The sequence below is a fragment of the Siphateles boraxobius genome, unplaced genomic scaffold (assembly GCF_051911475.1).
Source record: "Siphateles boraxobius isolate OS27281-9 unplaced genomic scaffold, OSU_SipBor_1 454, whole genome shotgun sequence".
Classification (NCBI taxonomy): Eukaryota; Metazoa; Chordata; class Actinopteri; order Cypriniformes; family Leuciscidae; genus Siphateles; species Siphateles boraxobius.
The window spans coordinates 17540-34008 of record NW_027509091.1 but is presented as its reverse complement, the minus strand read 5'-3'; the positions used below and the strand labels follow the sequence as shown (position 1 = coordinate 34008).

Sequence of the window (16469 nt, the reverse complement as noted above, 5' to 3'; positions counted from 1 at the left end):
TAACCAGGCCTTATTTAAAAGCTTAGACCATTAGTGAAGAAGACTAAGAAGAACTTTTGAAAAAACTCAAACTCTTTCATGCTTTCTGAAGAATCTCAGAGACTTTTTAAGGCTTTTTGAAGCTCAGGCACTCTTTTTTTTTTTTTTTTTTTTTTTAAAAAGCTTACAGCACCTGGTATTCCCAGGCGGTCTCCCATCCAAGTACTAACCAGGCCCGACCCTGCTTAGCTTCCGAGATCAGACGAGATCGGGCGTGCCCAAGGTGGTATGGCCGTAAGCGAATAGTGCTGCCAAAATTGGGCTATTTAAAAGGTTAGACCATTAGTGAAGAAAACTAAGAACAACTTTTGAAAAAACTCAAACTCTTTCATGCTTTCTGAAGAATCTCAGAGACTTTTTAAGGCTTTTTGAAGCTCAGGCACTCTTTTTTTTTTTTTAAAAAGCTTACAGCACCTGGTATTCCCAGGCGGTCTCCCATCCAAGTACTAACCAGGCCCGACCCTGCTTAGCTTCCGAGATCAGACGAGATGGGGCGTGCCCAAGGTGGTATGGCCGTAAGCGAATACTGCTGCCAAAATTGGGCTATTTAAAAGGTTAGACCATTAGTGAAGAAAACTAAGAACAACTTTTGAAAAAACTCAAACTCTTTCATGCTTTCTGAAGAATCTCAGAGACTTTTTAAGGCTTTTTGAAGCTCAGGCACTCTTTTTTTTTTTTTTTTAAAAGCTTACAGCACCTGGTATTCCCAGGCGGTCTCCCATCCAAGTACTAACCAGGCCCGACCCTGCTTAGCTTCCGAGATCAGACGAGATCGGGCGTGCCCAAGGTGGTATGGCCGTAAGCGAATACTGCTGCCAAAATTGGGCTATTTAAAAGGTTAGACCATTAGTGAAGAAAACTAAGAACAACTTTTGAAAAAACTCAAACTCTTTCATGCTTTCTGAAGAATCTCAGAGACTTTTTAAGGCTTTTTGAAGCTCAGGCACTCTTTTTTTTTTTTTTAAAAGCTTACAGCACCTGGTATTCCCAGGCGGTCTCCCATCCAAGTACTAACCAGGCCCGACCCTGCTTAGCTTCCGAGATCAGACGAGATCGGGCGTGCCCAAGGTGGTATGGCCGTAAGCGAATACTGCTGCCAAAATTGGGCTATTTAAAAGGTTAGACCATTAGTGAAGAAAACTAAGAACAACTTTTGAAAAAACTCAAACTCTTTCATGCTTTCTGAAGAATCTCAGAGACTTTTTAAGGCTTTTTGAAGCTCAGGCACTCTTTTTTTTTTTTTTTTTTTTTTAAAAGCTTACAGCACCTGGTATTCCCAGGCGGTCTCCCATCCAAGTACTAACCAGGCCCGACCCTGCTTAGCTTCCGAGATCAGACGAGATCGGGCGTGCCCAAGGTGGTATGGCCGTAAGCTAAAACTGCTGCCAAAATTGGGCTATTTAAAAGGTTAGACCATTAGTGAAGAAAACTAAGAACAACTTTTGAAAAAACTCAAGCTCTTTCATGCTTTCTGAAGAATCTCAGAGACTTTTTAAGGCTTTTGAAGAAGCTCAGGGACTCTTTTTTTTTTTCTTAAAAAAGCTTACAACACCTAGTATTCCCATGCGGCCCTCCCATCCAAGTACTAACCAGGCCTTATTTAAAAGCTTAGACCATTAGTGAAGAAGACTAAGAAGAACTTTGAAAAAACTCAAACTCTTTCATGCTTTCTGAAGAATCTCAGAGACTTTTTAAGGCTTTTTGAAGCTCAGGCACTCTTTTTTTTTTTTTTTAAAAGCTTACAGCACCTGGTATTCCCAGGCGGTCTCCCATCCAAGTACTAACCAGGCCCGACCCTGCTTAGCTTCCGAGATCAGACGAGATCGGGCGTGCCCAAGGTGGTATGGCCGTAAGCGAATACTGCTGCCAAAATTGGGCTATTTAAAAGGTTAGACCATTAGTGAAGAAAACTAAGAACAACTTTTGAAAAAACTCAAACTCTTTCATGCTTTCTGAAGAATCTCAGAGACTTTTTAAGGCTTTTTGAAGCTCAGGCACTCTTTTTTTTTTTTTTAAAAGCTTACAGCACCTGGTATTCCCAGGCGGTCTCCCATCCAAGTACTAACCAGGCCCGACCCTGCTTAGCTTCCGAGATCAGACGAGATCGGGCGTGCCCAAGGTGGTATGGCCGTAAGCGAATACTGCTGCCAAAATTGGGCTATTTAAAAGGTTAGACCATTAGTGAAGAAAACTAAGAACAACTTTTGAAAAAACTCAAACTCTTTCATGCTTTCTGAAGAATCTCAGAGACTTTTTAAGGCTTTTTGAAGCTCAGGCACTCTTTTTTTTTTTTTTAAAAGCTTACAGCACCTGGTATTCCCAGGCGGTCTCCCATCCAAGTACTAACCAGGCCCGACCCTGCTTAGCTTCCGAGATCAGACGAGATCGGGCGTGCCCAAGGTGGTATGGCCGTAAGCGAATACTGCTGCCAAAATTGGGCTATTTAAAAGGTTAGACCATTAGTGAAGAAAACTAAGAACAACTTTTGAAAAAACTCAAACTCTTTCATGCTTTCTGAAGAATCTCAGAGACTTTTTAAGGCTTTTTGAAGCTCAGGCACTCTTTTTTTTTTTTTTAAAAGCTTACAGCACCTGGTATTCCCAGGCGGTCTCCCATCCAAGTACTAACCAGGCCCGACCCTGCTTAGCTTCCGAGATCAGACGAGATCGGGCGTGCCCAAGGTGGTATGGCCGTAAGCTAAAACTGCTGCCAAAATTGGGCTATTTAAAAGGTTAGACCATTAGTGAAGAAAACTAAGAACAACTTTTGAAAAAACTCAAGCTCTTTCATGCTTTCTGAAGAATCTCAGAGACTTTTTAAGGCTTTTTGAAGAAGCTCAGGGACTCTTTTTTTTTTTTCTTAAAAAGCTTACAACACCTAGTATTCCCATGCGGCCTCCCATCCAAGTACTAACCAGGCCTTATTTAAAAGCTTAGACCATTAGTGAAGAAGACTAAGAAGAACTTTTGAAAAAACTCAAACTCTTTCATGCTTTCTGAAGAATCTCAGAGACTTTTTAAGGCTTTTTGAAGCTCAGGCACTCTTTTTTTTTTTTTTTTTTTTTTTAAAAAGCTTACAGCACCTGGTATTCCCAGGCGGTCTCCCATCCAAGTACTAACCAGGCCCGACCCTGCTTAGCTTCCGAGATCAGACGAGATCGGGCGTGCCCAAGGTGGTATGGCCGTAAGCGAATAGTGCTGCCAAAATTGGGCTATTTAAAAGGTTAGACCATTAGTGAAGAAAACTAAGAACAACTTTTGAAAAAACTCAAACTCTTTCATGCTTTCTGAAGAATCTCAGAGACTTTTTAAGGCTTTTTGAAGCTCAGGCACTCTTTTTTTTTTTTTAAAAAGCTTACAGCACCTGGTATTCCCAGGCGGTCTCCCATCCAAGTACTAACCAGGCCCGACCCTGCTTAGCTTCCGAGATCAGACGAGATGGGGCGTGCCCAAGGTGGTATGGCCGTAAGCGAATACTGCTGCCAAAATTGGGCTATTTAAAAGGTTAGACCATTAGTGAAGAAAACTAAGAACAACTTTTGAAAAAACTCAAACTCTTTCATGCTTTCTGAAGAATCTCAGAGACTTTTTAAGGCTTTTTGAAGCTCAGGCACTCTTTTTTTTTTTTTTTAAAAGCTTACAGCACCTGGTATTCCCAGGCGGTCTCCCATCCAAGTACTAACCAGGCCCGACCCTGCTTAGCTTCCGAGATCAGACGAGATCGGGCGTGCCCAAGGTGGTATGGCCGTAAGCGAATACTGCTGCCAAAATTGGGCTATTTAAAAGGTTAGACCATTAGTGAAGAAAACTAAGAACAACTTTTGAAAAACTCAAACTCTTTCATGCTTTCTGAAGAATCTCAGAGACTTTTTAAGGCTTTTTGAAGCTCAGGCACTCTTTTTTTTTTTTTTAAAAGCTTACAGCACCTGGTATTCCCAGGCGGTCTCCATCCAAGTACTAACCAGGCCCGACCCTGCTTAGCTTCCGAGATCAGACGAGATCGGGCGTGCCCAAGGTGGTATGGCCGTAAGCGAATACTGCTGCCAAAATTGGGCTATTTAAAAGGTTAGACCATTAGTGAAGAAAACTAAGAACAACTTTTGAAAAAACTCAAACTCTTTCATGCTTTCTGAAGAATCTCAGAGACTTTTTAAGGCTTTTTGAAGCTCAGGCACTCTTTTTTTTTTTTTTTTTTTTAAAAGCTTACAGCACCTGGTATTCCCAGGCGGTCTCCCATCCAAGTACTAACCAGGCCCGACCCTGCTTAGCTTCCGAGATCAGACGAGATCGGGCGTGCCCAAGGTGGTATGGCCGTAAGCTAAAACTGCTGCCAAAATTGGGCTATTTAAAAGGTTAGACCATTAGTGAAGAAAACTAAGAACAACTTTTGAAAAAACTCAAGCTCTTTCATGCTTTCTGAAGAATCTCAGAGACTTTTTAAGGCTTTTTGAAGAAGCTCAGGGACTCTTTTTTTTTTCTTAAAAAAGCTTACAACACCTAGTATTCCCATGCGGCCTCCCATCCAAGTACTAACCAGGCCTTATTTAAAAGCTTAGACCATTAGTGAAGAAGACTAAGAAGAACTTTTGAAAAAACTCAAACTCTTTCATGCTTTCTGAAGAATCTCAGAGACTTTTTAAGGCTTTTTGAAGCTCAGGCACTCTTTTTTTTTTTTTTAAAAGCTTACAGCACCTGGTATTCCCAGGCGGTCTCCCATCCAAGTACTAACCAGGCCCGACCCTGCTTAGCTTCCGAGATCAGACGAGATCGGGCGTGCCCAAGGTGGTATGGCCGTAAGCGAATACTGCTGCCAAAATTGGGCTATTTAAAAGGTTAGACCATTAGTGAAGAAAACTAAGAACAACTTTTGAAAAAACTCAAACTCTTTCATGCTTTCTGAAGAATCTCAGAGACTTTTTAAGGCTTTTTGAAGCTCAGGCACTCTTTTTTTTTTTTTAAAAAGCTTACAGCACCTGGTATTCCCAGGCGGTCTCCCATCCAAGTACTAACCAGGCCCGACCCTGCTTAGCTTCCGAGATCAGACGAGATCGGGCGTGCCCAAGGTGGTATGGCCGTAAGCGAATACTGCTGCCAAAATTGGGCTATTTAAAAGGTTAGACCATTAGTGAAGAAAACTAAGAACAACTTTTGAAAAAACTCAAACTCTTTCATGCTTTCTGAAGAATCTCAGAGACTTTTTAAGGCTTTTTGAAGCTCAGGCACTCTTTTTTTTTTTTTTAAAAGCTTACAGCACCTGGTATTCCCAGGCGGTCTCCCATCCAAGTACTAACCAGGCCCGACCCTGCTTAGCTTCCGAGATCAGACGAGATCGGGCGTGCCCAAGGTGGTATGGCCGTAAGCTAAAACTGCTGCCAAAATTGGGCTATTTAAAAGGTTAGACCATTAGTGAAGAAAACTAAGAACAACTTTTGAAAAAACTCAAGCTCTTTCATGCTTTCTGAAGAATCTCAGAGACTTTTTAAGGCTTTTTGAAGAAGCTCAGGGACTCTTTTTTTTTTTTCTTAAAAAGCTTACAACACCTAGTATTCCCATGCGGCCTCCCATCCAAGTACTAACCAGGCCTTATTTAAAAGCTTAGACCATTAGTGAAGAAGACTAAGAAGAACTTTTGAAAAAACTCAAACTCTTTCATGCTTTCTGAAGAATCTCAGAGACTTTTTAAGGCTTTTGAAGCTCAGGCACTCTTTTTTTTTTTTTTTTTTTTTTTAAAAAGCTTACAGCACCTGGTATTCCCAGGCGGTCTCCCATCCAAGTACTAACCAGGCCCGACCCTGCTTAGCTTCCGAGATCAGACGAGATCGGGCGTGCCCAAGGTGGTATGGCCGTAAGCGAATAGTGCTGCCAAAATTGGGCTATTTAAAAGGTTAGACCATTAGTGAAGAAAACTAAGAACAACTTTTGAAAAAACTCAAACTCTTTCATGCTTTCTGAAGAATCTCAGAGACTTTTTAAGGCTTTTTGAAGCTCAGGCACTCTTTTTTTTTTTTAAAAAGCTTACAGCACCTGGTATTCCCAGGCGGTCTCCCATCCAAGTACTAACCAGGCCCGACCCTGCTTAGCTTCCGAGATCAGACGAGATGGGGCGTGCCCAAGGTGGTATGGCCGTAAGCGAATACTGCTGCCAAAATTGGGCTATTTAAAAGGTTAGACCATTAGTGAAGAAAACTAAGAACAACTTTTGAAAAAACTCAAACTCTTTCATGCTTTCTGAAGAATCTCAGAGACTTTTTAAGGCTTTTTGAAGCTCAGGCACTCTTTTTTTTTTTTTTTAAAAGCTTACAGCACCTGGTATTCCCAGGCGGTCTCCCATCCAAGTACTAACCAGGCCCGACCCTGCTTAGCTTCCGAGATCAGACGAGATCGGGCGTGCCCAAGGTGGTATGGCCGTAAGCGAATACTGCTGCCAAAATTGGGCTATTTAAAAGGTTAGACCATTAGTGAAGAAAACTAAGAACAACTTTTGAAAAAACTCAAACTCTTTCATGCTTTCTGAAGAATCTCAGAGACTTTTTAAGGCTTTTTGAAGCTCAGGCACTCTTTTTTTTTTTTTTAAAAGCTTACAGCACCTGGTATTCCCAGGCGGTCTCCCATCCAAGTACTAACCAGGCCCGACCCTGCTTAGCTTCCGAGATCAGACGAGATCGGGCGTGCCCAAGGTGGTATGGCCGTAAGCGAATACTGCTGCCAAAATTGGGCTATTTAAAAGGTTAGACCATTAGTGAAGAAAACTAAGAACAACTTTTGAAAAAACTCAAACTCTTTCATGCTTTCTGAAGAATCTCAGAGACTTTTTAAGGCTTTTTGAAGCTCAGGCACTCTTTTTTTTTTTTTTTTTTTTTTAAAAGCTTACAGCACCTGGTATTCCCAGGCGGTCTCCCATCCAAGTACTAACCAGGCCCGACCCTGCTTAGCTTCCGAGATCAGACGAGATCGGGCGTGCCCAAGGTGGTATGGCCGTAAGCTAAAACTGCTGCCAAAATTGGGCTATTTAAAAGGTTAGACCATTAGTGAAGAAAACTAAGAACAACTTTTGAAAAAACTCAAGCTCTTTCATGCTTTCTGAAGAATCTCAGAGACTTTTTAAGGCTTTTTGAAGAAGCTCAGGGACTCTTTTTTTTTTTTCTTAAAAAAGCTTACAACACCTAGTATTCCCATGCGGCCTCCCATCCAAGTACTAACCAGGCCTTATTTAAAAGCTTAGACCATTAGTGAAGAAGACTAAGAAGAACTTTTGAAAAAACTCAAACTCTTTCATGCTTTCTGAAGAATCTCAGAGACTTTTTAAGGCTTTTTGAAGCTCAGGCACTCTTTTTTTTTTTTTTTTTTTTTTTAAAAGCTTACAGCACCTGGTATTCCCAGGCGGTCTCCCATCCAAGTACTAACCAGGCCCGACCCTGCTTAGCTTCCGAGATCAGACGAGATCGGGCGTGCCCAAGGTGGTATGGCCGTAAGCGAATACTGCTGCCAAAATTGGGCTATTTAAAAGGTTAGACCATTAGTGAAGAAAACTAAGAACAACTTTTGAAAAAACTCAAACTCTTTCATGCTTTCTGAAGAATCTCAGAGACTTTTTAAGGCTTTTTGAAGCTCAGGCACTCTTTTTTTTTTTTTTAAAAGCTTACAGCACCTGGTATTCCCAGGCGGTCTCCCATCCAAGTACTAACCAGGCCCGACCCTGCTTAGCTTCCGAGATCAGACGAGATCGGGCGTGCCCAAGGTGGTATGGCCGTAAGCGAATACTGCTGCCAAAATTGGGCTATTTAAAAGGTTAGACCATTAGTGAAGAAAACTAAGAACAACTTTTGAAAAAACTCAAACTCTTTCATGCTTTCTGAAGAATCTCAGAGACTTTTTAAGGCTTTTTGAAGCTCAGGCACTCTTTTTTTTTTTTTTAAAAGCTTACAGCACCTGGTATTCCCAGGCGGGCTCCCATCCAAGTACTAACCAGGCCCGACCCTGCTTAGCTTCCGAGATCAGACGAGATCGGGCGTGCCCAAGGTGGTATGGCCGTAAGCGAATACTGCTGCCAAAATTGGGCTATTTAAAAGGTTAGACCATTAGTGAAGAAAACTAAGAACAACTTTTGAAAAAACTCAAACTCTTTCATGCTTTCTGAAGAATCTCAGAGACTTTTTAAGGCTTTTTGAAGCTCAGGCACTCTTTTTTTTTTTTTTTAAAAGCTTACAGCACCTGGTATTCCCAGGCGGTCTCCCATCCAAGTACTAACCAGGCCCGACCCTGCTTAGCTTCCGAGATCAGACGAGATCGGGCGTGCCCAAGGTGGTATGGCCGTAAGCGAATACTGCTGCCAAAATTGGGCTATTTAAAAGGTTAGACCATTAGTGAAGAAAACTAAGAACAACTTTTGAAAAAACTCAAACTCTTTCATGCTTTCTGAAGAATCTCAGAGACTTTTTAAGGCTTTTTGAAGCTCAGGCACTCTTTTTTTTTTTTTTAAAAGCTTACAGCACCTGGTATTCCCAGGCGGTCTCCCATCCAAGTACTAACCAGGCCCGACCCTGCTTAGCTTCCGAGATCAGACGAGATCGGGCGTGCCCAAGGTGGTATGGCCGTAAGCTAAAACTGCTGCCAAAATTGGGCTATTTAAAAGGTTAGACCATTAGTGAAGAAAACTAAGAACAACTTTTGAAAAAACTCAAGCTCTTTCATGCTTTCTGAAGAATCTCAGAGACTTTTTAAGGCTTTTTGAAGAAGCTCAGGGACTCTTTTTTTTTTTCTTAAAAAAGCTTACAACACCTAGTATTCCCATGCGGCCTCCCATCCAAGTACTAACCAGGCCTTATTTAAAAGCTTAGACCATTAGTGAAGAAGACTAAGAAGAACTTTTGAAAAAACTCAAACTCTTTCATGCTTTCTGAAGAATCTCAGAGACTTTTTAAGGCTTTTTGAAGCTCAGGCACTCTTTTTTTTTTTTTTAAAAGCTTACAGCACCTGGTATTCCCAGGCGGTCTCCCATCCAAGTACTAACCAGGCCCGACCCTGCTTAGCTTCCGAGATCAGACGAGATCGGGCGTGCCCAAGGTGGTATGGCCGTAAGCTAAAACTGCTGCCAAAATTGGGCTATTTAAAAGGTTAGACCATTAGTGAAGAAAACTAAGAACAACTTTTGAAAAAACTCAAGCTCTTTCATGCTTTCTGAAGAATCTCAGAGACTTTTTAAGGCTTTTTGAAGAAGCTCAGGGACTCTTTTTTTTTTTTCTTAAAAAAGCTTACAACACCTAGTATTCCCATGCGGCCTCCCATCCAAGTACTAACCAGGCCTTATTTAAAAGCTTAGACCATTAGTGAAGAAGACTAAGAAGAACTTTTGAAAAAACTCAAACTCTTTCATGCTTTCTGAAGAATCTCAGAGACTTTTTAAGGCTTTTTGAAGCTCAGGCACTCTTTTTTTTTTTTTTTTTTTTTTTAAAAGCTTACAGCACCTGGTATTCCCAGGCGGTCTCCCATCCAAGTACTAACCAGGCCCGACCCTGCTTAGCTTCCGAGATCAGACGAGATCGGGCGTGCCCAAGGTGGTATGGCCGTAAGCGAATACTGCTGCCAAAATTGGGCTATTTAAAAGGTTAGACCATTAGTGAAGAAAACTAAGAACAACTTTTGAAAAAACTCAAACTCTTTCATGCTTTCTGAAGAATCTCAGAGACTTTTTAAGGCTTTTTGAAGCTCAGGCACTCTTTTTTTTTTTTTTAAAAGCTTACAGCACCTGGTATTCCCAGGCGGTCTCCCATCCAAGTACTAACCAGGCCCGACCCTGCTTAGCTTCCGAGATCAGACGAGATCGGGCGTGCCCAAGGTGGTATGGCCGTAAGCGAATACTGCTGCCAAAATTGGGCTATTTAAAAGGTTAGACCATTAGTGAAGAAAACTAAGAACAACTTTTGAAAAAACTCAAACTCTTTCATGCTTTCTGAAGAATCTCAGAGACTTTTTAAGGCTTTTTGAAGCTCAGGCACTCTTTTTTTTTTTTTTAAAAGCTTACAGCACCTGGTATTCCCAGGCGGTCTCCCATCCAAGTACTAACCAGGCCCGACCCTGCTTAGCTTCCGAGATCAGACGAGATCGGGCGTGCCCAAGGTGGTATGGCCGTAAGCGAATACTGCTGCCAAAATTGGGCTATTTAAAAGGTTAGACCATTAGTGAAGAAAACTAAGAACAACTTTTGAAAAAACTCAAACTCTTTCATGCTTTCTGAAGAATCTCAGAGACTTTTTAAGGCTTTTTGAAGCTCAGGCACTCTTTTTTTTTTTTTTAAAAGCTTACAGCACCTGGTATTCCCAGGCGGTCTCCCATCCAAGTACTAACCAGGCCCGACCCTGCTTAGCTTCCGAGATCAGACGAGATCGGGCGTGCCCAAGGTGGTATGGCCGTAAGCTAAAACTGCTGCCAAAATTGGGCTATTTAAAAGGTTAGACCATTAGTGAAGAAAACTAAGAACAACTTTTGAAAAAACTCAAGCTCTTTCATGCTTTCTGAAGAATCTCAGAGACTTTTTAAGGCTTTTTGAAGAAGCTCAGGGACTCTTTTTTTTTTTTCTTAAAAAAGCTTACAACACCTAGTATTCCCATGCGGCCTCCCATCCAAGTACTAACCAGGCCTTATTTAAAAGCTTAGACCATTAGTGAAGAAGACTAAGAAGAACTTTTGAAAAAACTCAAACTCTTTCATGCTTTCTGAAGAATCTCAGAGACTTTTTAAGGCTTTTTGAAGCTCAGGCACTCTTTTTTTTTTTTTAAAAAGCTTACAGCACCTGGTATTCCCAGGCGGTCTCCCATCCAAGTACTAACCAGGCCCGACCCTGCTTAGCTTCCGAGATCAGACGAGATGGGGCGTGCCCAAGGTGGTATGGCCGTAAGCGAATACTGCTGCCAAAATTGGGCTATTTAAAAGGTTAGACCATTAGTGAAGAAAACTAAGAACAACTTTTGAAAAAACTCAAACTCTTTCATGCTTTCTGAAGAATCTCAGAGACTTTTTAAGGCTTTTTGAAGCTCAGGCACTCTTTTTTTTTTTTTTAAAAGCTTACAGCACCTGGTATTCCCAGGCGGTCTCCCATCCAAGTACTAACCAGGCCCGACCCTGCTTAGCTTCCGAGATCAGACGAGATCGGGCGTGCCCAAGGTGGTATGGCCGTAAGCTAAAACTGCTGCCAAAATTGGGCTATTTAAAAGGTTAGACCATTAGTGAAGAAAACTAAGAACAACTTTTGAAAAAACTCAAGCTCTTTCATGCTTTCTGAAGAATCTCAGAGACTTTTTAAGGCTTTTTGAAGAAGCTCAGGGACTCTTTTTTTTTTTTCTTAAAAAAGCTTACAACACCTAGTATTCCCATGCGGCCTCCCATCCAAGTACTAACCAGGCCTTATTTAAAAGCTTAGACCATTAGTGAAGAAGACTAAGAAGAACTTTTGAAAAAACTCAAACTCTTTCATGCTTTCTGAAGAATCTCAGAGACTTTTTAAGGCTTTTTGAAGCTCAGGCACTCTTTTTTTTTTTTTTTTTTTTTTTAAAAGCTTACAGCACCTGGTATTCCCAGGCGGTCTCCCATCCAAGTACTAACCAGGCCCGACCCTGCTTAGCTTCCGAGATCAGACGAGATCGGGCGTGCCCAAGGTGGTATGGCCGTAAGCGAATACTGCTGCCAAAATTGGGCTATTTAAAAGGTTAGACCATTAGTGAAGAAAACTAAGAACAACTTTTGAAAAAACTCAAACTCTTTCATGCTTTCTGAAGAATCTCAGAGACTTTTTAAGGCTTTTTGAAGCTCAGGCACTCTTTTTTTTTTTTTTAAAAGCTTACAGCACCTGGTATTCCCAGGCGGTCTCCCATCCAAGTACTAACCAGGCCCGACCCTGCTTAGCTTCCGAGATCAGACGAGATCGGGCGTGCCCAAGGTGGTATGGCCGTAAGCGAATACTGCTGCCAAAATTGGGCTATTTAAAAGGTTAGACCATTAGTGAAGAAAACTAAGAACAACTTTTGAAAAAACTCAAACTCTTTCATGCTTTCTGAAGAATCTCAGAGACTTTTTAAGGCTTTTTGAAGCTCAGGCACTCTTTTTTTTTTTTTTAAAAGCTTACAGCACCTGGTATTCCCAGGCGGGCTCCCATCCAAGTACTAACCAGGCCCGACCCTGCTTAGCTTCCGAGATCAGACGAGATCGGGCGTGCCCAAGGTGGTATGGCCGTAAGCGAATACTGCTGCCAAAATTGGGCTATTTAAAAGGTTAGACCATTAGTGAAGAAAACTAAGAACAACTTTTGAAAAAACTCAAACTCTTTCATGCTTTCTGAAGAATCTCAGAGACTTTTTAAGGCTTTTTGAAGCTCAGGCACTCTTTTTTTTTTTTTTTAAAAGCTTACAGCACCTGGTATTCCCAGGCGGTCTCCCATCCAAGTACTAACCAGGCCCGACCCTGCTTAGCTTCCGAGATCAGACGAGATCGGGCGTGCCCAAGGTGGTATGGCCGTAAGCGAATACTGCTGCCAAAATTGGGCTATTTAAAAGGTTAGACCATTAGTGAAGAAAACTAAGAACAACTTTTGAAAAAACTCAAACTCTTTCATGCTTTCTGAAGAATCTCAGAGACTTTTTAAGGCTTTTTGAAGCTCAGGCACTCTTTTTTTTTTTTTTAAAAGCTTACAGCACCTGGTATTCCCAGGCGGTCTCCCATCCAAGTACTAACCAGGCCCGACCCTGCTTAGCTTCCGAGATCAGACGAGATCGGGCGTGCCCAAGGTGGTATGGCCGTAAGCTAAAACTGCTGCCAAAATTGGGCTATTTAAAAGGTTAGACCATTAGTGAAGAAAACTAAGAACAACTTTTGAAAAAACTCAAGCTCTTTCATGCTTTCTGAAGAATCTCAGAGACTTTTTAAGGCTTTTTGAAGAAGCTCAGGGACTCTTTTTTTTTTTCTTAAAAAAGCTTACAACACCTAGTATTCCCATGCGGCCTCCCATCCAAGTACTAACCAGGCCTTATTTAAAAGCTTAGACCATTAGTGAAGAAGACTAAGAAGAACTTTTGAAAAAACTCAAACTCTTTCATGCTTTCTGAAGAATCTCAGAGACTTTTTAAGGCTTTTTGAAGCTCAGGCACTCTTTTTTTTTTTTTTAAAAGCTTACAGCACCTGGTATTCCCAGGCGGTCTCCCATCCAAGTACTAACCAGGCCCGACCCTGCTTAGCTTCCGAGATCAGACGAGATCGGGCGTGCCCAAGGTGGTATGGCCGTAAGCTAAAACTGCTGCCAAAATTGGGCTATTTAAAAGGTTAGACCATTAGTGAAGAAAACTAAGAACAACTTTTGAAAAAACTCAAGCTCTTTCATGCTTTCTGAAGAATCTCAGAGACTTTTTAAGGCTTTTTGAAGAAGCTCAGGGACTCTTTTTTTTTTTTCTTAAAAAAGCTTACAACACCTAGTATTCCCATGCGGCCTCCCATCCAAGTACTAACCAGGCCTTATTTAAAAGCTTAGACCATTAGTGAAGAAGACTAAGAAGAACTTTTGAAAAAACTCAAACTCTTTCATGCTTTCTGAAGAATCTCAGAGACTTTTTAAGGCTTTTTGAAGCTCAGGCACTCTTTTTTTTTTTTTTTTTTTTTTAAAAGCTTACAGCACCTGGTATTCCCAGGCGGTCTCCCATCCAAGTACTAACCAGGCCCGACCCTGCTTAGCTTCCGAGATCAGACGAGATCGGGCGTGCCCAAGGTGGTATGGCCGTAAGCGAATACTGCTGCCAAAATTGGGCTATTTAAAAGGTTAGACCATTAGTGAAGAAAACTAAGAACAACTTTTGAAAAAACTCAAACTCTTTCATGCTTTCTGAAGAATCTCAGAGACTTTTTAAGGCTTTTTGAAGCTCAGGCACTCTTTTTTTTTTTTTTAAAAGCTTACAGCACCTGGTATTCCCAGGCGGTCTCCCATCCAAGTACTAACCAGGCCCGACCCTGCTTAGCTTCCGAGATCAGACGAGATCGGGCGTGCCCAAGGTGGTATGGCCGTAAGCGAATACTGCTGCCAAAATTGGGCTATTTAAAAGGTTAGACCATTAGTGAAGAAAACTAAGAACAACTTTTGAAAAAACTCAAACTCTTTCATGCTTTCTGAAGAATCTCAGAGACTTTTTAAGGCTTTTTGAAGCTCAGGCACTCTTTTTTTTTTTTTTAAAAGCTTACAGCACCTGGTATTCCCAGGCGGTCTCCCATCCAAGTACTAACCAGGCCCGACCCTGCTTAGCTTCCGAGATCAGACGAGATCGGGCGTGCCCAAGGTGGTATGGCCGTAAGCGAATACTGCTGCCAAAATTGGGCTATTTAAAAGGTTAGACCATTAGTGAAGAAAACTAAGAACAACTTTTGAAAAAACTCAAACTCTTTCATGCTTTCTGAAGAATCTCAGAGACTTTTTAAGGCTTTTTGAAGCTCAGGCACTCTTTTTTTTTTTTTTAAAAGCTTACAGCACCTGGTATTCCCAGGCGGTCTCCCATCCAAGTACTAACCAGGCCCGACCCTGCTTAGCTTCCGAGATCAGACGAGATCGGGCGTGCCCAAGGTGGTATGGCCGTAAGCTAAAACTGCTGCCAAAATTGGGCTATTTAAAAGGTTAGACCATTAGTGAAGAAAACTAAGAACAACTTTTGAAAAAACTCAAGCTCTTTCATGCTTTCTGAAGAATCTCAGAGACTTTTTAAGGCTTTTTGAAGAAGCTCAGGGACTCTTTTTTTTTTTTCTTAAAAAAGCTTACAACACCTAGTATTCCCATGCGGCCTCCCATCCAAGTACTAACCAGGCCTTATTTAAAAGCTTAGACCATTAGTGAAGAAGACTAAGAAGAACTTTTGAAAAAACTCAAACTCTTTCATGCTTTCTGAAGAATCTCAGAGACTTTTTAAGGCTTTTTGAAGCTCAGGCACTCTTTTTTTTTTTTTAAAAAGCTTACAGCACCTGGTATTCCCAGGCGGTCTCCCATCCAAGTACTAACCAGGCCCGACCCTGCTTAGCTTCCGAGATCAGACGAGATGGGGCGTGCCCAAGGTGGTATGGCCGTAAGCGAATACTGCTGCCAAAATTGGGCTATTTAAAAGGTTAGACCATTAGTGAAGAAAACTAAGAACAACTTTTGAAAAAACTCAAACTCTTTCATGCTTTCTGAAGAATCTCAGAGACTTTTTAAGGCTTTTTGAAGCTCAGGCACTCTTTTTTTTTTTTTTTAAAAGCTTACAGCACCTGGTATTCCCAGGCGGTCTCCCATCCAAGTACTAACCAGGCCCGACCCTGCTTAGCTTCCGAGATCAGACGAGATCGGGCGTGCCCAAGGTGGTATGGCCGTAAGCGAATACTGCTGCCAAAATTGGGCTATTTAAAAGGTTAGACCATTAGTGAAGAAAACTAAGAACAACTTTTGAAAAAACTCAAACTCTTTCATGCTTTCTGAAGAATCTCAGAGACTTTTTAAGGCTTTTTGAAGCTCAGGCACTCTTTTTTTTTTTTTTAAAAGCTTACAGCACCTGGTATTCCCAGGCGGTCTCCCATCCAAGTACTAACCAGGCCCGACCCTGCTTAGCTTCCGAGATCAGACGAGATCGGGCGTGCCCAAGGTGGTATGGCCGTAAGCGAATACTGCTGCCAAAATTGGGCTATTTAAAAGGTTAGACCATTAGTGAAGAAAACTAAGAACAACTTTTGAAAAAACTCAAACTCTTTCATGCTTTCTGAAGAATCTCAGAGACTTTTTAAGGCTTTTTGAAGCTCAGGCACTCTTTTTTTTTTTTTTTTTTTTTAAAAGCTTACAGCACCTGGTATTCCCAGGCGGTCTCCCATCCAAGTACTAACCAGGCCCGACCCTGCTTAGCTTCCGAGATCAGACGAGATCGGGCGTGCCCAAGGTGGTATGGCCGTAAGCTAAAACTGCTGCCAAAATTGGGCTATTTAAAAGGTTAGACCATTAGTGAAGAAAACTAAGAACAACTTTTGAAAAAACTCAAGCTCTTTCATGCTTTCTGAAGAATCTCAGAGACTTTTTAAGGCTTTTTGAAGAAGCTCAGGGACTCTTTTTTTTTTTCTTAAAAAAGCTTACAACACCTAGTATTCCCATGCGGCCTCCCATCCAAGTACTAACCAGGCCTTATTTAAAAGCTTAGACCATTAGTGAAGAAGACTAAGAAGAACTTTTGAAAAAACTCAAACTCTTTCATGCTTTCTGAAGAATCTCAGAGACTTTTTAAGGCTTTTTGAAGCTCAGGCACTCTTTTTTTTTTTTTTAAAAGCTTACAGCACCTGGTATTCCCAGGCGGTCTCCCATCCAAGTACTAACCAGGCCCGACCCTGCTTAGCTTCCGAGATCAGACGAGATCGGGCGTGCCCAAGGTGGTATGGCCGTAAGCGAATACTGCT

The 16469-nt window shown here is 41.7% G+C and overlaps 49 non-coding genes across 49 annotated transcripts; all 49 read right to left on the bottom strand.

Annotated features, from left to right (window-relative positions):
* Nucleotides 1–160: 160 nt before the first annotated feature.
* LOC143709333 (5S ribosomal RNA) lies at nt 161–279 on the bottom strand. The gene has a single exon (XR_013194089.1). It is a non-coding gene; the product is annotated as a 5S ribosomal RNA (ribosomal RNA).
* A 162-nt stretch (nt 280–441) lies between these two features.
* On the bottom strand, nt 442–560 carry LOC143709350 (5S ribosomal RNA). The gene has a single exon (XR_013194105.1). It is a non-coding gene; the product is annotated as a 5S ribosomal RNA (ribosomal RNA).
* A 164-nt stretch (nt 561–724) lies between these two features.
* Nucleotides 725–843, bottom strand: LOC143709332 (5S ribosomal RNA). Its single transcript, XR_013194088.1, has one exon. It is a non-coding gene; the product is annotated as a 5S ribosomal RNA (ribosomal RNA).
* A 162-nt stretch (nt 844–1005) lies between these two features.
* LOC143709331 (5S ribosomal RNA) lies at nt 1006–1124 on the bottom strand. The gene has a single exon (XR_013194087.1). It is a non-coding gene; the product is annotated as a 5S ribosomal RNA (ribosomal RNA).
* Nucleotides 1125–1294: 170 nt separating this feature from the next.
* LOC143709329 (5S ribosomal RNA) lies at nt 1295–1413 on the bottom strand. The gene has a single exon (XR_013194086.1). It is a non-coding gene; the product is annotated as a 5S ribosomal RNA (ribosomal RNA).
* Nucleotides 1414–1775: 362 nt separating this feature from the next.
* LOC143709328 (5S ribosomal RNA) lies at nt 1776–1894 on the bottom strand. Its single transcript, XR_013194085.1, has one exon. It is a non-coding gene; the product is annotated as a 5S ribosomal RNA (ribosomal RNA).
* A 162-nt stretch (nt 1895–2056) lies between these two features.
* On the bottom strand, nt 2057–2175 carry LOC143709327 (5S ribosomal RNA). The gene has a single exon (XR_013194084.1). It is a non-coding gene; the product is annotated as a 5S ribosomal RNA (ribosomal RNA).
* Nucleotides 2176–2337: 162 nt separating this feature from the next.
* On the bottom strand, nt 2338–2456 carry LOC143709326 (5S ribosomal RNA). The gene has a single exon (XR_013194083.1). It is a non-coding gene; the product is annotated as a 5S ribosomal RNA (ribosomal RNA).
* A 162-nt stretch (nt 2457–2618) lies between these two features.
* LOC143709325 (5S ribosomal RNA) lies at nt 2619–2737 on the bottom strand. Its single transcript, XR_013194082.1, has one exon. It is a non-coding gene; the product is annotated as a 5S ribosomal RNA (ribosomal RNA).
* A 372-nt stretch (nt 2738–3109) lies between these two features.
* On the bottom strand, nt 3110–3228 carry LOC143709324 (5S ribosomal RNA). Its single transcript, XR_013194081.1, has one exon. It is a non-coding gene; the product is annotated as a 5S ribosomal RNA (ribosomal RNA).
* Nucleotides 3229–3390: 162 nt separating this feature from the next.
* On the bottom strand, nt 3391–3509 carry LOC143709349 (5S ribosomal RNA). Its single transcript, XR_013194104.1, has one exon. It is a non-coding gene; the product is annotated as a 5S ribosomal RNA (ribosomal RNA).
* Nucleotides 3510–3672: 163 nt separating this feature from the next.
* LOC143709322 (5S ribosomal RNA) lies at nt 3673–3791 on the bottom strand. Its single transcript, XR_013194079.1, has one exon. It is a non-coding gene; the product is annotated as a 5S ribosomal RNA (ribosomal RNA).
* A 161-nt stretch (nt 3792–3952) lies between these two features.
* LOC143709340 (5S ribosomal RNA) lies at nt 3953–4070 on the bottom strand. The gene has a single exon (XR_013194096.1). It is a non-coding gene; the product is annotated as a 5S ribosomal RNA (ribosomal RNA).
* A 168-nt stretch (nt 4071–4238) lies between these two features.
* LOC143709321 (5S ribosomal RNA) lies at nt 4239–4357 on the bottom strand. The gene has a single exon (XR_013194078.1). It is a non-coding gene; the product is annotated as a 5S ribosomal RNA (ribosomal RNA).
* Nucleotides 4358–4718: 361 nt separating this feature from the next.
* LOC143709320 (5S ribosomal RNA) lies at nt 4719–4837 on the bottom strand. Its single transcript, XR_013194077.1, has one exon. It is a non-coding gene; the product is annotated as a 5S ribosomal RNA (ribosomal RNA).
* Nucleotides 4838–4999: 162 nt separating this feature from the next.
* LOC143709318 (5S ribosomal RNA) lies at nt 5000–5118 on the bottom strand. The gene has a single exon (XR_013194076.1). It is a non-coding gene; the product is annotated as a 5S ribosomal RNA (ribosomal RNA).
* Nucleotides 5119–5280: 162 nt separating this feature from the next.
* On the bottom strand, nt 5281–5399 carry LOC143709317 (5S ribosomal RNA). The gene has a single exon (XR_013194075.1). It is a non-coding gene; the product is annotated as a 5S ribosomal RNA (ribosomal RNA).
* A 371-nt stretch (nt 5400–5770) lies between these two features.
* LOC143709316 (5S ribosomal RNA) lies at nt 5771–5889 on the bottom strand. Its single transcript, XR_013194074.1, has one exon. It is a non-coding gene; the product is annotated as a 5S ribosomal RNA (ribosomal RNA).
* Nucleotides 5890–6050: 161 nt separating this feature from the next.
* Nucleotides 6051–6169, bottom strand: LOC143709348 (5S ribosomal RNA). Its single transcript, XR_013194103.1, has one exon. It is a non-coding gene; the product is annotated as a 5S ribosomal RNA (ribosomal RNA).
* A 163-nt stretch (nt 6170–6332) lies between these two features.
* On the bottom strand, nt 6333–6451 carry LOC143709315 (5S ribosomal RNA). The gene has a single exon (XR_013194073.1). It is a non-coding gene; the product is annotated as a 5S ribosomal RNA (ribosomal RNA).
* A 162-nt stretch (nt 6452–6613) lies between these two features.
* LOC143709314 (5S ribosomal RNA) lies at nt 6614–6732 on the bottom strand. Its single transcript, XR_013194072.1, has one exon. It is a non-coding gene; the product is annotated as a 5S ribosomal RNA (ribosomal RNA).
* Nucleotides 6733–6902: 170 nt separating this feature from the next.
* LOC143709313 (5S ribosomal RNA) lies at nt 6903–7021 on the bottom strand. The gene has a single exon (XR_013194071.1). It is a non-coding gene; the product is annotated as a 5S ribosomal RNA (ribosomal RNA).
* Nucleotides 7022–7393: 372 nt separating this feature from the next.
* LOC143709312 (5S ribosomal RNA) lies at nt 7394–7512 on the bottom strand. Its single transcript, XR_013194070.1, has one exon. It is a non-coding gene; the product is annotated as a 5S ribosomal RNA (ribosomal RNA).
* Nucleotides 7513–7674: 162 nt separating this feature from the next.
* LOC143709310 (5S ribosomal RNA) lies at nt 7675–7793 on the bottom strand. The gene has a single exon (XR_013194068.1). It is a non-coding gene; the product is annotated as a 5S ribosomal RNA (ribosomal RNA).
* Nucleotides 7794–7955: 162 nt separating this feature from the next.
* On the bottom strand, nt 7956–8074 carry LOC143709338 (5S ribosomal RNA). Its single transcript, XR_013194094.1, has one exon. It is a non-coding gene; the product is annotated as a 5S ribosomal RNA (ribosomal RNA).
* Nucleotides 8075–8237: 163 nt separating this feature from the next.
* On the bottom strand, nt 8238–8356 carry LOC143709309 (5S ribosomal RNA). Its single transcript, XR_013194067.1, has one exon. It is a non-coding gene; the product is annotated as a 5S ribosomal RNA (ribosomal RNA).
* Nucleotides 8357–8518: 162 nt separating this feature from the next.
* LOC143709307 (5S ribosomal RNA) lies at nt 8519–8637 on the bottom strand. The gene has a single exon (XR_013194066.1). It is a non-coding gene; the product is annotated as a 5S ribosomal RNA (ribosomal RNA).
* A 362-nt stretch (nt 8638–8999) lies between these two features.
* On the bottom strand, nt 9000–9118 carry LOC143709306 (5S ribosomal RNA). The gene has a single exon (XR_013194065.1). It is a non-coding gene; the product is annotated as a 5S ribosomal RNA (ribosomal RNA).
* A 372-nt stretch (nt 9119–9490) lies between these two features.
* LOC143709305 (5S ribosomal RNA) lies at nt 9491–9609 on the bottom strand. The gene has a single exon (XR_013194064.1). It is a non-coding gene; the product is annotated as a 5S ribosomal RNA (ribosomal RNA).
* Nucleotides 9610–9771: 162 nt separating this feature from the next.
* Nucleotides 9772–9890, bottom strand: LOC143709304 (5S ribosomal RNA). The gene has a single exon (XR_013194063.1). It is a non-coding gene; the product is annotated as a 5S ribosomal RNA (ribosomal RNA).
* Nucleotides 9891–10052: 162 nt separating this feature from the next.
* On the bottom strand, nt 10053–10171 carry LOC143709303 (5S ribosomal RNA). The gene has a single exon (XR_013194062.1). It is a non-coding gene; the product is annotated as a 5S ribosomal RNA (ribosomal RNA).
* A 162-nt stretch (nt 10172–10333) lies between these two features.
* Nucleotides 10334–10452, bottom strand: LOC143709302 (5S ribosomal RNA). The gene has a single exon (XR_013194061.1). It is a non-coding gene; the product is annotated as a 5S ribosomal RNA (ribosomal RNA).
* Nucleotides 10453–10815: 363 nt separating this feature from the next.
* On the bottom strand, nt 10816–10934 carry LOC143709346 (5S ribosomal RNA). Its single transcript, XR_013194101.1, has one exon. It is a non-coding gene; the product is annotated as a 5S ribosomal RNA (ribosomal RNA).
* Nucleotides 10935–11096: 162 nt separating this feature from the next.
* LOC143709301 (5S ribosomal RNA) lies at nt 11097–11215 on the bottom strand. The gene has a single exon (XR_013194060.1). It is a non-coding gene; the product is annotated as a 5S ribosomal RNA (ribosomal RNA).
* A 372-nt stretch (nt 11216–11587) lies between these two features.
* Nucleotides 11588–11706, bottom strand: LOC143709300 (5S ribosomal RNA). The gene has a single exon (XR_013194059.1). It is a non-coding gene; the product is annotated as a 5S ribosomal RNA (ribosomal RNA).
* A 162-nt stretch (nt 11707–11868) lies between these two features.
* LOC143709298 (5S ribosomal RNA) lies at nt 11869–11987 on the bottom strand. Its single transcript, XR_013194057.1, has one exon. It is a non-coding gene; the product is annotated as a 5S ribosomal RNA (ribosomal RNA).
* A 162-nt stretch (nt 11988–12149) lies between these two features.
* Nucleotides 12150–12268, bottom strand: LOC143709337 (5S ribosomal RNA). Its single transcript, XR_013194093.1, has one exon. It is a non-coding gene; the product is annotated as a 5S ribosomal RNA (ribosomal RNA).
* A 163-nt stretch (nt 12269–12431) lies between these two features.
* On the bottom strand, nt 12432–12550 carry LOC143709296 (5S ribosomal RNA). Its single transcript, XR_013194056.1, has one exon. It is a non-coding gene; the product is annotated as a 5S ribosomal RNA (ribosomal RNA).
* A 162-nt stretch (nt 12551–12712) lies between these two features.
* Nucleotides 12713–12831, bottom strand: LOC143709295 (5S ribosomal RNA). The gene has a single exon (XR_013194055.1). It is a non-coding gene; the product is annotated as a 5S ribosomal RNA (ribosomal RNA).
* Nucleotides 12832–13193: 362 nt separating this feature from the next.
* LOC143709294 (5S ribosomal RNA) lies at nt 13194–13312 on the bottom strand. Its single transcript, XR_013194054.1, has one exon. It is a non-coding gene; the product is annotated as a 5S ribosomal RNA (ribosomal RNA).
* A 371-nt stretch (nt 13313–13683) lies between these two features.
* LOC143709293 (5S ribosomal RNA) lies at nt 13684–13802 on the bottom strand. The gene has a single exon (XR_013194053.1). It is a non-coding gene; the product is annotated as a 5S ribosomal RNA (ribosomal RNA).
* A 162-nt stretch (nt 13803–13964) lies between these two features.
* Nucleotides 13965–14083, bottom strand: LOC143709399 (5S ribosomal RNA). The gene has a single exon (XR_013194149.1). It is a non-coding gene; the product is annotated as a 5S ribosomal RNA (ribosomal RNA).
* A 162-nt stretch (nt 14084–14245) lies between these two features.
* LOC143709398 (5S ribosomal RNA) lies at nt 14246–14364 on the bottom strand. The gene has a single exon (XR_013194148.1). It is a non-coding gene; the product is annotated as a 5S ribosomal RNA (ribosomal RNA).
* A 162-nt stretch (nt 14365–14526) lies between these two features.
* Nucleotides 14527–14645, bottom strand: LOC143709397 (5S ribosomal RNA). The gene has a single exon (XR_013194147.1). It is a non-coding gene; the product is annotated as a 5S ribosomal RNA (ribosomal RNA).
* A 363-nt stretch (nt 14646–15008) lies between these two features.
* On the bottom strand, nt 15009–15127 carry LOC143709345 (5S ribosomal RNA). The gene has a single exon (XR_013194100.1). It is a non-coding gene; the product is annotated as a 5S ribosomal RNA (ribosomal RNA).
* Nucleotides 15128–15290: 163 nt separating this feature from the next.
* Nucleotides 15291–15409, bottom strand: LOC143709395 (5S ribosomal RNA). Its single transcript, XR_013194146.1, has one exon. It is a non-coding gene; the product is annotated as a 5S ribosomal RNA (ribosomal RNA).
* Nucleotides 15410–15571: 162 nt separating this feature from the next.
* LOC143709394 (5S ribosomal RNA) lies at nt 15572–15690 on the bottom strand. The gene has a single exon (XR_013194145.1). It is a non-coding gene; the product is annotated as a 5S ribosomal RNA (ribosomal RNA).
* Nucleotides 15691–15859: 169 nt separating this feature from the next.
* On the bottom strand, nt 15860–15978 carry LOC143709392 (5S ribosomal RNA). Its single transcript, XR_013194143.1, has one exon. It is a non-coding gene; the product is annotated as a 5S ribosomal RNA (ribosomal RNA).
* Nucleotides 15979–16340: 362 nt separating this feature from the next.
* Nucleotides 16341–16459, bottom strand: LOC143709391 (5S ribosomal RNA). Its single transcript, XR_013194142.1, has one exon. It is a non-coding gene; the product is annotated as a 5S ribosomal RNA (ribosomal RNA).
* Between the last annotated feature and the right edge of the window lie 10 nt (nt 16460–16469).